This window comes from Mustela nivalis, assembly GCF_964662115.1.
Source record: "Mustela nivalis genome assembly, chromosome: 17".
NCBI lineage: Eukaryota > Metazoa > Chordata > Mammalia > Carnivora > Mustelidae > Mustela > Mustela nivalis.
Genome location: NC_139036.1, coordinates 30,887,809 through 30,898,969, shown reverse-complemented (window position 1 = coordinate 30,898,969; position 11,161 = coordinate 30,887,809). Strand labels below are relative to the sequence as shown.

Genomic DNA, 11,161 nt, shown 5'->3' with positions numbered 1-11,161 from the left:
GCGGTTTCACTGTTGCCACAGGGCCCTGTGACAAAGGGAAGAAAGAACCCAGTTCTGGCTCCTGGGCCAAGTGTAGAGATTCCAATCTCCCGGTCCTAGGAAGGTCTGGAGGACTCTGCTCTAGGGAGAACAAACATGCTCCCAGCTAAATATAGTCTTCCCAGCCTCATAACAAGTTTCTAATTCTGTCCCAAGTCCGAGCTAGCTGCGGGGGGAGACCACAGACACACTTCCCCTCTCCCACTCAGGCCTGGCTCCCTAGGCCATTGCAGTGACTGCTGGTAAAGAAGTAGAAGGATTTATTCTACAATAAGGGAGGAGAGCCAAGAGTGCAAACCCTCAATAGGGGAAGAATTGCAAGGTGGGAATTTTTCCTCTAGATCTTCTTAGGAAAGTTTCTTCCTCTTGTGAGCCTTGAAAGTTTCCCCTCCAGCATCCTATTTAATGCCTCTGTGCCTGAGACAGGGGAATGATGGTGCGTAGATAGGAGGACCATGGGAATGTGGGAGCAAGATGAATGGGGAACCCCCAGCCTGCAGCAGGAAGTGAGCACCCTAGGGAGTGTTCATTCCTGAAAGGGAAGAAGCTGTTAGGCAGCTGAGGGCAGGCAAACTGGACCTTAGAGGCTTCTGTCTTCTCACCAGGACCTCTCAAGGCTGCAAGGGGCTGTTGTACTCATGCCACATGCTGCACCAGAAATCTGGATCATCTTGTTAAACTGTTCAACTCTCTGATGCCATAGGTAGTGTCCCGGCAATCTTACACAGAAGGAAAGAGAACTTGTAAACTCTCCAAAAGGCCGTATTCCTTCTACTGCGCTGCTGGACCCCTGTAGATGTGCCCACTAAACAGTCTTAACTGTCTGCGTGCCTTGCAGCAGGAGTAGAAGCCGCCGTTGTGGACAGCCCGAATCGTAGCAACAGGCACTTAGTGTTGGTACATGACAAGTCTGATGGCAGTTACAGCATCACTGCTGCTCTTGTGATCTATCACCCGCCCACTGCCCCCTAGGACCGAAGCATTTTCATATTGTAGTAGTCGGCTAGGGCAGCCGTAACAAGGGATCACAGACTGGGTGGCCTCAACACCAGAAAGGTATTTTCTCGCAGTTCTGGAGGCCAGAAGTCCGAGATCAACTTGGCAAGGTTGGTTGCTGCTGAGGCCTCTCTCCTTGGCTTGCGGACAGCTGCCCTGAATCCTCACGTGGTCTTCCCTCTGTCGTGTGTCCTCTTCTTGTGACACCGGTCATATTGGATCTGGGCCAGACCTAATGGCCTCATTTTAACTTCAGTACCTCTTTAAAGATGATCTCCAAACGCGGCCACATTCTGAGATACTGGGGGTTGGGATTTCAACGTCGGAATTTTGGAGGGATGCTGTCCAGCCCCATTACATTGCTAAGTACTTAGTCTGAAGAGCTCCCATCTGCCCAGCTAGATCCACACCGACTTAACCCTGCTCTGTTCCTCACGAGGCTGACTTCTATGGACCTCATCCCACTCTAGTTCCATTTGTGTTGTTGCAAATGGCAAGATTTCATTCTTTCTGATGACTCAGTAATATTCCGTGTGTGTGTGTGTTTACACCACATCTTTTTTAAAAGATTTTATTTATTTGAAAGAGAGAGAGAAAGAGAGCACAAGCAGGGGGAGGGGCAGAGGGAGAAGGAGAAGCAGACTCCCTGCTGAGAAGGGAGCCCCATAGGAGGCTCAATCCCAGGACCCTGAGATCATGACCTGAACTGAAGACAGATGCTTAACCTACTGAGCCACGCAGGTGCCACCACATCTTCTTTATCTATTCACCACCAGTCGATGGACATTTGGGTTTTTTCCATAATTTGGCTATTGTCCGCAGTGCTGCTATAAACATTGGGGTGCATGTGCCCCTTTGAATCAGCATTTTTGTGTCTTTAGGGTAAATACCCAGTAGTGCAATTGCTGGGTCATAGGGTAGCTCTATCTTCATCTTCTTAAGGACCCTCCATACTGTTTTCCGGAGTGGTTGCACCAGCTTGCATTCCCACCAACAGTCCAGGGGAATTCTCACAGGGCGGCCTCTTCACACAGAGCTCTCTTCCCAGGTTTCAGTCCCTATTTCCTCCTCGGCCCCTTCAGACCTAGACTCAGCAAACGGTGTCCCTCTGTCACTAGCCAAATGCTCTGGGCCATCCTTTGTGGCTTCCCTACACTCTGCCCACATCTTTATGAAGAGTGCCCTTATTTATATAGTGCCTGGGAATGTGTCAGACAAAAAGAGAAAAAAGCACCCCAATAGCAGGACAGCCTTGGTAAGTAAAAGTCCCAGCATATTGATGAAATCATTAATACTGCTACTCAACTTTTTTTTTTTTTTTAAGATTTTATTTATTAGAAAGAGAGCATGAGAAGGGGGAGGATCCGGGGGAGAAGCAAACTCCTTGCTCAGCAGGGAGCCCCATGAGGGACTAGATCCAGGATCATGACCTGAGTGGAAGGCAGTCGCTCAACTACTGAGCCACCCAGATTCCCCTGCTACTCACCTTTGGCAGAAAGCCAGGGTCAGGGAGAAATTAGCTGCTTGCCTTCGAAAAGGAGGAAAACAATAGTATATGGACCAGGAGGATGAAAGACAAGGAGAAGGCTAGAGTGCCATCTCCCCCCTCACCAGGCTGCTGGTCCAGCATGCTCCTCAGAGGCCCATACCTCCCCTTCCTTTGGAGTCCATCAGGAGAGCACTTGAGCCCCCAGCACACCCTCTGCCAGACTCTGCTCCCTCCCTAACCTTCTCCCTCTCAAAATGTGGTGGTGTGACTCTACTTACTTGTCTGCGTCTCTATCTGGGCCTCTCTGAGGGCAGGAACCGGGTCTTTCCTATCTCTGCCTTCCCCTACCCTGCCTGGGGTTGGCCTGGAGCTGACTCTCAGAGTTTCCTAAAAAACAACATGGATGACTAAAGCCAAGCTAGGACAAATGAGGATGGCACCATCCAGCCCTCCTTCCTGGAGGCCTTCCTCAAATACACCCTAAGTGTATGGGCAAAAGCTGTGATTGAATGGAAATAATCCTCCACCCCACCACGACCCTGGTCATCTCTAGTTCTGGCTATCCTGTGTGCCTCACTGACAGATCCATTTTTACAAACCTCTGGGCCTCAGCTTTGTTATCTGCAAAATGAGCATAATCATAGCACCCACCATATAGCCTTGTTGTGACGAGTCAGTGGGTCAGTACCTTCAGAGTTATTAAAACAGTGCCTAGTGTATAGGCCCAATAAATAAGAGTGATGATGATGGCTTCTGAGCATTCCTCATTGAAAAGCAATGGATCACAATTTATTCAATCACACCTAACAATTTGCAAAGCATGTTCACACAGCTGCCCACTCATTTCTTCAGCAAGCAGTCTTGACCCCCGACAAGAATCCAGTTCAAGGAGAAGAAAGAGGAACACTTTATGCCTCTACCCACCCCTCTATCACCGTGGCTCCTTTTGTAGCCAAGGAAACAGGAGCCATCTGGGCCTGAAGCAACAACCTGGCCTCTTATTATTAGAATTAAAAGGCAATTGGAATCACTCTGGAGCTTTCCCAGCAGAAGATGCAACCCTTGAAGGCAGATGCTTCAGGCTGATATGGGCCTCTCTTTTCTTGTGGAAGGCAAAGCAACTGCATCCTTAACATGCATCCAAACCTCCCAAGATCTTGGAAAATGCAGGTCCTGACTCAGGAGATCTGGGGTGAGGACCCAAACTCTGAATTTCAAACAATCACCCAAGTTGATGCCAACACTGCTAATCTGTAGGCAGGGCAACCGACTGGCCCATGTTTGCCCAGGACTCTCCCAGTTTTAGCAATGAGATTCACACATCTGAGAAACACTTGGACCTGGAAACCAGAACATTCATTCGGTCACTGGGTCCACAGAGCACACTTTGAGTAGGAAGGATGTAGCCAGCTGAGTTTGTGCTGAGCTTTGCAGCCCCTCACTCCCCTCACTCCACTCACTCCGGAGTCCCTGGAATAATCCTCTTGACCTGATAAAGAGTTGTGACTCTTTAATCTCTAGAAATTAGGGTAGCTACTGGTTTGGTGGGGTGTAAAGCTTATGTAATCTTAGAGGCTCTTTTAAGGAAAAACAAGTACAAAAATATCCTTGTTTTGCAAAATTTGCAAAACATATAACCATGCAAATAGTAAATTCCCTTCTGTTTGGCCTCTGGCCTAACAGGTGCTCACTTCCTTGTGGGAGAATGATGTTGGCCTGTCAATGGCCAATTCTGAGAGAGACCACCAGGTGGCAGTAGATTTACACATCCCTCCTCAACCCGCGCCAGGCCCCCGCCCATCTCCAGAAATTTCTAAATCTTCCTCCAGCTGGCCTAGCCAGCTAATCCAACAAATTAATCTGTGCTGTGATAATGGGCAAAGGAGTTCATGTGCTTCTCTCTAAACAGCATATTTTTCATTTAATGGAAATGCTAAGAGACTGTTTTTTAAACCAAATAAAGAATGCTAATACGTGAGTTCCAGGCACACTGTCGGATCACACATCACTATGGAGATGTTTTTAATCAGGGGGACCTTTTTGTGTTCAACAGATTGCATCTATGGAGAGGTTCTAGGTCTTATCACCTGTTCCCTCACCCCATTTTATAGCTTAGTGTTTAGGTACCAATTTGGGAGTTCAGCTCCCTGGGTAGTAAGTACTACCAATAACCAAGGGTCATGTTGAGTAAGGACCTTAACATCTCTGTACCTCAGTTTCCTCATCTGAGAAATGGGAGTGATCATACTGATTTCATATAATAGTTGTGGGGATTAGGTAAAATAATGTATATAAAGCACCCCAGAAAAGTTGCATACAGTAAGCACTCAATAGGCAGCTATCATCTTCATCATCCCATGCCTCGCCTGCCTTCTGCCTTCTGCCTTCTGCAAACAAAATTCTCCATCTTTCCTCCAACCTCAACCCCCTACCAGGTGCCTCAAGAGAACAGAGGGAGGTTTGAGTCCCCAGCATGGTAATAACCAGGACAGTTCTGGGGACACCATTCTCCAGACCCATGATCTCCTCACAGGCTGGGCTGAGCCTGGAGACACCAAAGCGCACAAAGCGGGAGGGGCACGGGCTGGGCCAGAACTCCAGAGAGCCCAGCTCAGCACTTTTGCAGGAGGCAGACCTCCCATGTATCACCTCGTGGATACCAGAAGCCCAACATTTGCAGATGAGCCTGGCATGTGAGGGCAGATGGATAAGGGGGTTGTCCGGCCCAGCCCGACTCCTTCCTAAGTCCTAGGAAGACACCGTTCAACACAGAGGGACTCATCGTGGAGCAGAGGCTTCATCCACTGTTGGATCTGGGGAGCTCTCTTTGCCTTTTCTCTCCAATTCCCCTCTCTGGCTACAGTCAGCTTCAGTCAGCTACACCGAAAGGCAAACAGTGACTGGTTCTCAAACTCCATTGCATGTTAGAACCACCTGAGGAGCCTTTGCAGTCCAGTTACCAGATGTACAGCCTAAATCCCATACCAATGAAATCAGAATCTTTTGAGAATGAGACCCAAAATTTCAGAAATAATTCCAGTACGAGGCACCTGGCTGGGTGAGTCGAAGGAGTGTGCAAATCTTGATCTCAGAGTCATGGGTTCGAGCTCCATGTTGGGTGGAGAGAGAGAGAGAGAGAATGAATGAAAGAGAGAAAGAGAGAGGGAGAAAGAAAGGAAAAATAATTCCCATGTACAGCAAGTTTGAGACCTGATGTTCTCGAGTGGTGTTTCTCCCGCTTAAGTGTGCATCCAAGTCACCTGAAGAGTTCGTTAAAATTCTAGTCCAGGGACGCCTGGGTAGCTCAGTGGGCTAAAGCCTCTGCCTTCAGCTCAGGTCATGATCCCAGGGTCCTGGGATCGAGCCCCCCCCCCCCCATTGGGCTCTCTGCTCAGCAGGGAGCCTGCTTCCTCCCCTCTCTCTGCCTGCCTCCCTGCCTCCTTGTGATCTCTGTCTGTCAAATGAATAAATAAAATATTAAAAAAAAATTCTAGTCCAGTAGGTCTAGGGTAGACCCTGAAATTCTGTGTTTCTCTCAAGTTCTAGATGATACAAATGCTGCTGGTACCTAGCACAGATTTTGAATAGCAAGGTTGTAGAACTGTGCTTCTCAAACTTGGCATGTACCAGAATCATCCAGAGCACTTGTTAAAATACTCACGGTTTCAGAGTCCATGGGTCTGGAGTAGGGCCCCAGGTGACGCTGGTCCACTTGGAGCAGCAGGGCTGGGGAGCGTAGAACAGAGGTTTTGGAATCAGGCAGCCTGAGAGCCTGCTTCTGGCTTCACACCTTACTAGCTCTGTAATCTTGCCAGTTACTTAACCTTTCTGAATTGTCATTTCATCATCTATCAAGTGGCCATTATTGGGTAAGATTAATTGAGCTAATATGAAACACCTACCAGACTTCCCAGTGTGCCGGTCCTCAAACTTGATTGCAAATTTAAATTACTTAAGGAGCTTTAAAATAAATCACTCCATGGTTGTTGATTTAATTTGTCTGGGGTACTGGGCATCAGGATTTTTTTTTTTTAAGCATTCAGGTAATTCTGGGCAGCCAGTACTAGGTAGTGGCCTGGCACTGTGGCTCCAGACACCAGAATCAGATTGCTGGGCTACATTCCCCGAGTAGCTCTGACTCAGTATGTCTAGCCTAGGGCTGAGAACTGGCATTCCTAACAAATCCCTAAGTGTCAGTACTATGCTCCTATGCTCTGGGGTTTACCCACCTATCAGTAAAAAATGCACAAGGCCAGGGTGCCTGGCTGGCTCAGTCAGTAGACCACTAGATTCTGGACCTCTGGGTTGTAAGTTCAAGTCCCAAGTTGGGTACAGAGATTACTTAAAATCTTTTAAAAGAGTAGGGTTAGGTTAAAGATTAAGTTTGGGTTGCCCTCCTGCAAACAGTACAAAGCATCACCAGCTGTTCCTGGGTCTGGCTGGGGCTGAGGGAGAACCTCTTTCTAAGGAGGGCGGGAGGAACCCTCATTGTTCCTTCAGAGGCTGAGTTCAAATGTGGCATGGGGGAACGGTAGTGTCCTAGGCCTGGGTGACTGGGAGCCCAGAAACAAGATGCGTGGGTGGAAGCCACAAGGAGAGCTTTGGGCTCAACACAAGAAAGACATTTTTAACCTTGAGAACTGCCCTCTGGAAACGGCAGCAGCTTCCTCTTTTGGCAGTGCGTTTCCTGGCCTGGGAGGTGGTCTGGCTGAGCTGCGGAGGGGAAAGGCAGAGGTGCTTGCACGGGAAGATATCTGCGGGTCTTTGAAGTCTGGCATTGCATATCCCAGCAGCCTCCCCTCAGCTACTCCAGAAGCTTTCTGTTTATTTGGGGAAATGATGCGCTGGAGCTTTCCTGGCAGACTGGCTTTTCCCCTTGGTGTTTTCCTTTGCCTATCAGCTAGTGGTTTACTTTCCCAGGGCAAACAGGAGAGCGCCTGCGCTTAGCAAAGCCAGCAGGTTGGCGAGCTTGCTGTACGGGTAGCAGGTGTCGCCTCCGGAGTGCACTGCCATGGGAGAGCTAAGCCCTTGGGACCTTACACACTCTGTGGGTTAACTGGTTAACGGGGGACTTTTGGGGAGAGAGGGTGGAGAGTGGCGAGGCAGGTGGCCCTCGGGAGTGACAGGGGCTCCAGGAGGCCAAACTCTGCCCAAGGCAAGAAGAGAAAAGAGAAGGGTCCAGCCCACACTGCGGACCACATCAGAGCACCAAGAGAACACCAAGTCTTTATTACAGGAATTCCTATGAAACAGCTCCAAGAAAAAAACCCACACATAGGAGAAAACACAACTAACAAAGCAACACACACAGACTTGGGGCTGGGGCTTCCCCCACCATGCGCTGGAAGGGGTCGGGGCCACAGCCCGGGGGGCCTCTCCTCTGCCCCAGGGGCCAGACCGTCTGGAGCTTGGCCTGCGGCCTGGGGGCTCACGGGAGTGGGGGGAGCTCTGGCCAGGTCGCAGGGAGCAGCGGAGGGCAGGAGGTCCCCGCGCCAGCGCCCCAGGCCCTGCGCAGCCGCCAAACTTGGTCAGGCGGAGGCGTGTCCGTCCCCCCAGCCCACGGGGCCGCCTCTCCGGAGCGCGCGGGGTAAGCTGAGCCTCCCAGTGGACGAGGGCCTCAGTGGAACGAGGTGCGACTGTGCCCGCCACGCCCTCATTATCTTGGGGTGACGTGTGGCCACCAGGCCCCGCCAAGGCGGGGCTCCCACTCCCCACCTAACAAGGTTGGGCTGGGCAGTTTCCCCACTTCGGGGAGGGAGGGGGAACCCTTCGTGCCTGCCCAGGCTCCCTGGCTCTCCAGAGAGGTCAGCGCGTTCCCATCTTGGAGGCTGGCTGGAGAGACTGGGCCAGCCGCCCTCCCACTGGCAGTGGTTGGTGCCTGCTAAGGCTTGTGGAACCGGAGTGTGCCTTCGCAAACCATTCACTGTCTTGTTCTTGGCAAGAGGTGCCAGAAAGCCCTTCCGCCCCAGGCACCCCCACCAGGGCTGGCCACCTCTTCTCCTTGCTTCTCAGTCCTGCACTTTCTCAAGGGTCACCTCAGAACCTGCTGCTGCCCACCCTTAGTGACAGCAGGACTTCTACTCAGAGCCCCCATGAGCCCCCACTGTTAAGTGACTGCAGGGTCCCATCCAGAACCCGCTTTTGTCTTCTGCCTCAGTCCAGAACACTCCTGCCTAGCCAAGAGTCCCCCAGCTCCAGGGTGGCCACCTTCCGACCCCTGGCAGGGGCCTGTGCCAACCCCTAACAGAGGCAGTTGGTGGGGCCCTGGCAGGGTGGCCAGTAACTTGCTCTCTACAGTGGCCTGTCACTCCTCAGAGGGGCCTGAGTGACTGCCCAGCGCTCTCCCACCCATGGCTCTGGCCAGGGGTTGTACCAACCGCAGGCCTGGGCGAAAGGCCAAGATGCAGGAAGCCATCGAAATAAAGGACGCAAGGTGCCCAGATGGGAGCTGGGGATGGGGATAGGGAGTCCGGCAGTATCTGGGGCCCAGAAGGAGAGATGGGGAAAGGAGGGGGCAGGGGCTCCCCCTTCAGGGACTTCACCATCCTGCCTTTTGGGTACTCCAACCTTTGCATTTTTTCTGGGATTTTTTAAAGTAAGCAGCAGGGCAGTGGGGTGGGGGTGGGGGTACGCGGTGGTGGTTCCTGCATTTCCACTCAAGGCCCACAGAACAGCCTGGCTACAAGAGGGGCTAGGATGGGCTGCTGCCCCTAGGGCCCCAGGTCCTTCCTCCAATCACAGCACAAAACTCCAAAGTTCTAAGTCCCATGGAAAGTGGCAGTGACGGTGGCAGTGGTGGGGCTGGACCGTGGCTGGAGAATCACCAGCGCCTCAGTCCTTGGCGCCATCTGTCTGGCAGCAGCTGGGCCCTTCAGCTGGGGGCCAGTTTGGCTCTCCGGCCACCTCCACCAGGTCAGACATCTCCGGCGAGGAGGAACTGCTGGCATCTGGTAGGGAAAAGAGATGGAAGAAGTCTGGAGCTTCTGGAGCCCACTGGAAAGACCACTGGAGCCCAGTGGTCTCTCCTTGTCCCTGCAGAACAACCCCTGCAGAGATGGTTTTAGGCAGAAGGTCCCAAAGACAGGCGCCCTCTCCTTCCAGGGACTCTATGCCAGCGTTGGAACTCTGCCCGAGGCCATGTCCCACCCTCCAAATCCAAGCTCCTAGAACAGCAAGAGCAGGGCCTCTGGCAGCTAGAGATGGAGTGGGGGCTGGAATTCCAGGGAGCAGAAGCGTATAGAAAGGGCTCAGAGGTGGGGAAGTAGCCAGCCCATTCTGGGAATGCAGCGGTAGCTCAGGGAGCTACACCAAGGGGACCTGTAGGGGCAGAAAATAGATTGGGGTCAGAATTTGGTGGGCCCCACACACCAGGCCGAGGAGTTCATAAACCTCTACTCAGAGCATTCACTCCAACATCAAGGGAGAAAGGGCAGAAGAGTGGTGTTCTGATGACAGGGGGGAACAGAGTTGGGCAGTGAAGACCCTAGCAGCCGCGAACCCGGTGAACCCGGTGATTGGAGTCTACCAGGATGGGAGAGGAGAAATGAAATAGGGAAGACCAGAGGAGAAGCTGTCTGACTCCCAGTGACTTCAGACCCAGGGCTGGAAAGACGGCCGTGGGCACAGTTGGTATGCAGAGCAGATGTGGAAGACTGACTGAGAGGGAGGGTCCGAGTTAGGGGCCCACTGCACAGAGGTCTTGCTGTTGCTGTGAAGAAGGGCAGTGACTGCCAGAGAGTGGGATCGAGAGTCAAGGGCAGAGCTCCCAGGAGAGCGGGACTTCGGGACTAGGAGGAGCCCCCAGGAGCAGCATGGGAGAATCAACAGCAGATAGGAAGAAGGCCCAGGATTCTTGGGCCACAGGGGTAGGCAGGGAAGAGTTTCAAGAAAGACTGCAGGCATGGCCTGCAGAAGGGAGCACCAGAGGGTGCAGAATGGAAGGACCTGGACCTGGGGTGACCTTCCTGCATCAGTCCGGGGGTGGTGGGAGGGCTGCCGCCTGCAATGGGTGAAAGAGGCTGTCACTTTTTCCGTAAGCTGGGCAATGAAGGAAAACAATGAAAACTCTTGGTTCTTACGCCGGGGAGGAGGAGGAGGGTGTAGGCTTGAGGAAGGAGCTGGAAAGGGAAAAGCTAGACAACTGAGGAGAGAAATGATGATGGCAAGGTCCTGATGTGTGTGTGTGGGGGGGGACTCTTTGGAGCAGACATGTTTTCCCGGGGGTCGGGGGAAAGGGGAGGGAATGTCAGCAGCGGAGAGGGAGGCAGTCAGCTGGAAGCGGTGTGAAGGCCAGCCGCCCAGGCTGGTTGATCCACCGCCACAACGACCATCCCGACCATCCCGACCATCCCGAGGGCAGCGAGCCATGTCATCACAGCGTGAGGGCCACAGCTGCCAGCCTGTCCACGGCTGGGGGAGGCCCTGGAGACGCCGGCCACCAGGACCAGGACAGCAGCCTGGGGAAGGGTGGGTGGCCCACCTCCTGATGGGGAGGGCCCAGAACAGGGAACAGGTTCTACTGAGCCCCAGAAGGGGCACTGACATTCCCTGGTTCGTTGGCAGTCAGGGAGGCACAGAAGAGCAGGAGAAGCAGCCTGAGGGCCTGGGGCCAGCAATAGCGCTGCCTGGAGGGAGACT

At 52.6% G+C, this 11,161-nt stretch overlaps 1 protein-coding gene across 3 annotated transcripts in view; it reads right to left on the bottom strand.

The window, feature by feature from the left end:
* Positions 1-7,724: 7,724 nt before the first annotated feature.
* Positions 7,725-11,161, bottom strand: part of CUEDC1 (CUE domain containing 1) — an 81,805-nt gene continuing 78,368 nt past the window's right edge. For all 3 annotated transcript variants that reach the window (XM_082706004.1, XM_082706005.1, XM_082706006.1), the window contains one exon: positions 7,725-9,471. The gene's annotated coding sequence lies outside the window, so the exon portion shown is untranslated. The remainder of the gene's footprint in view (positions 9,472-11,161) is intronic.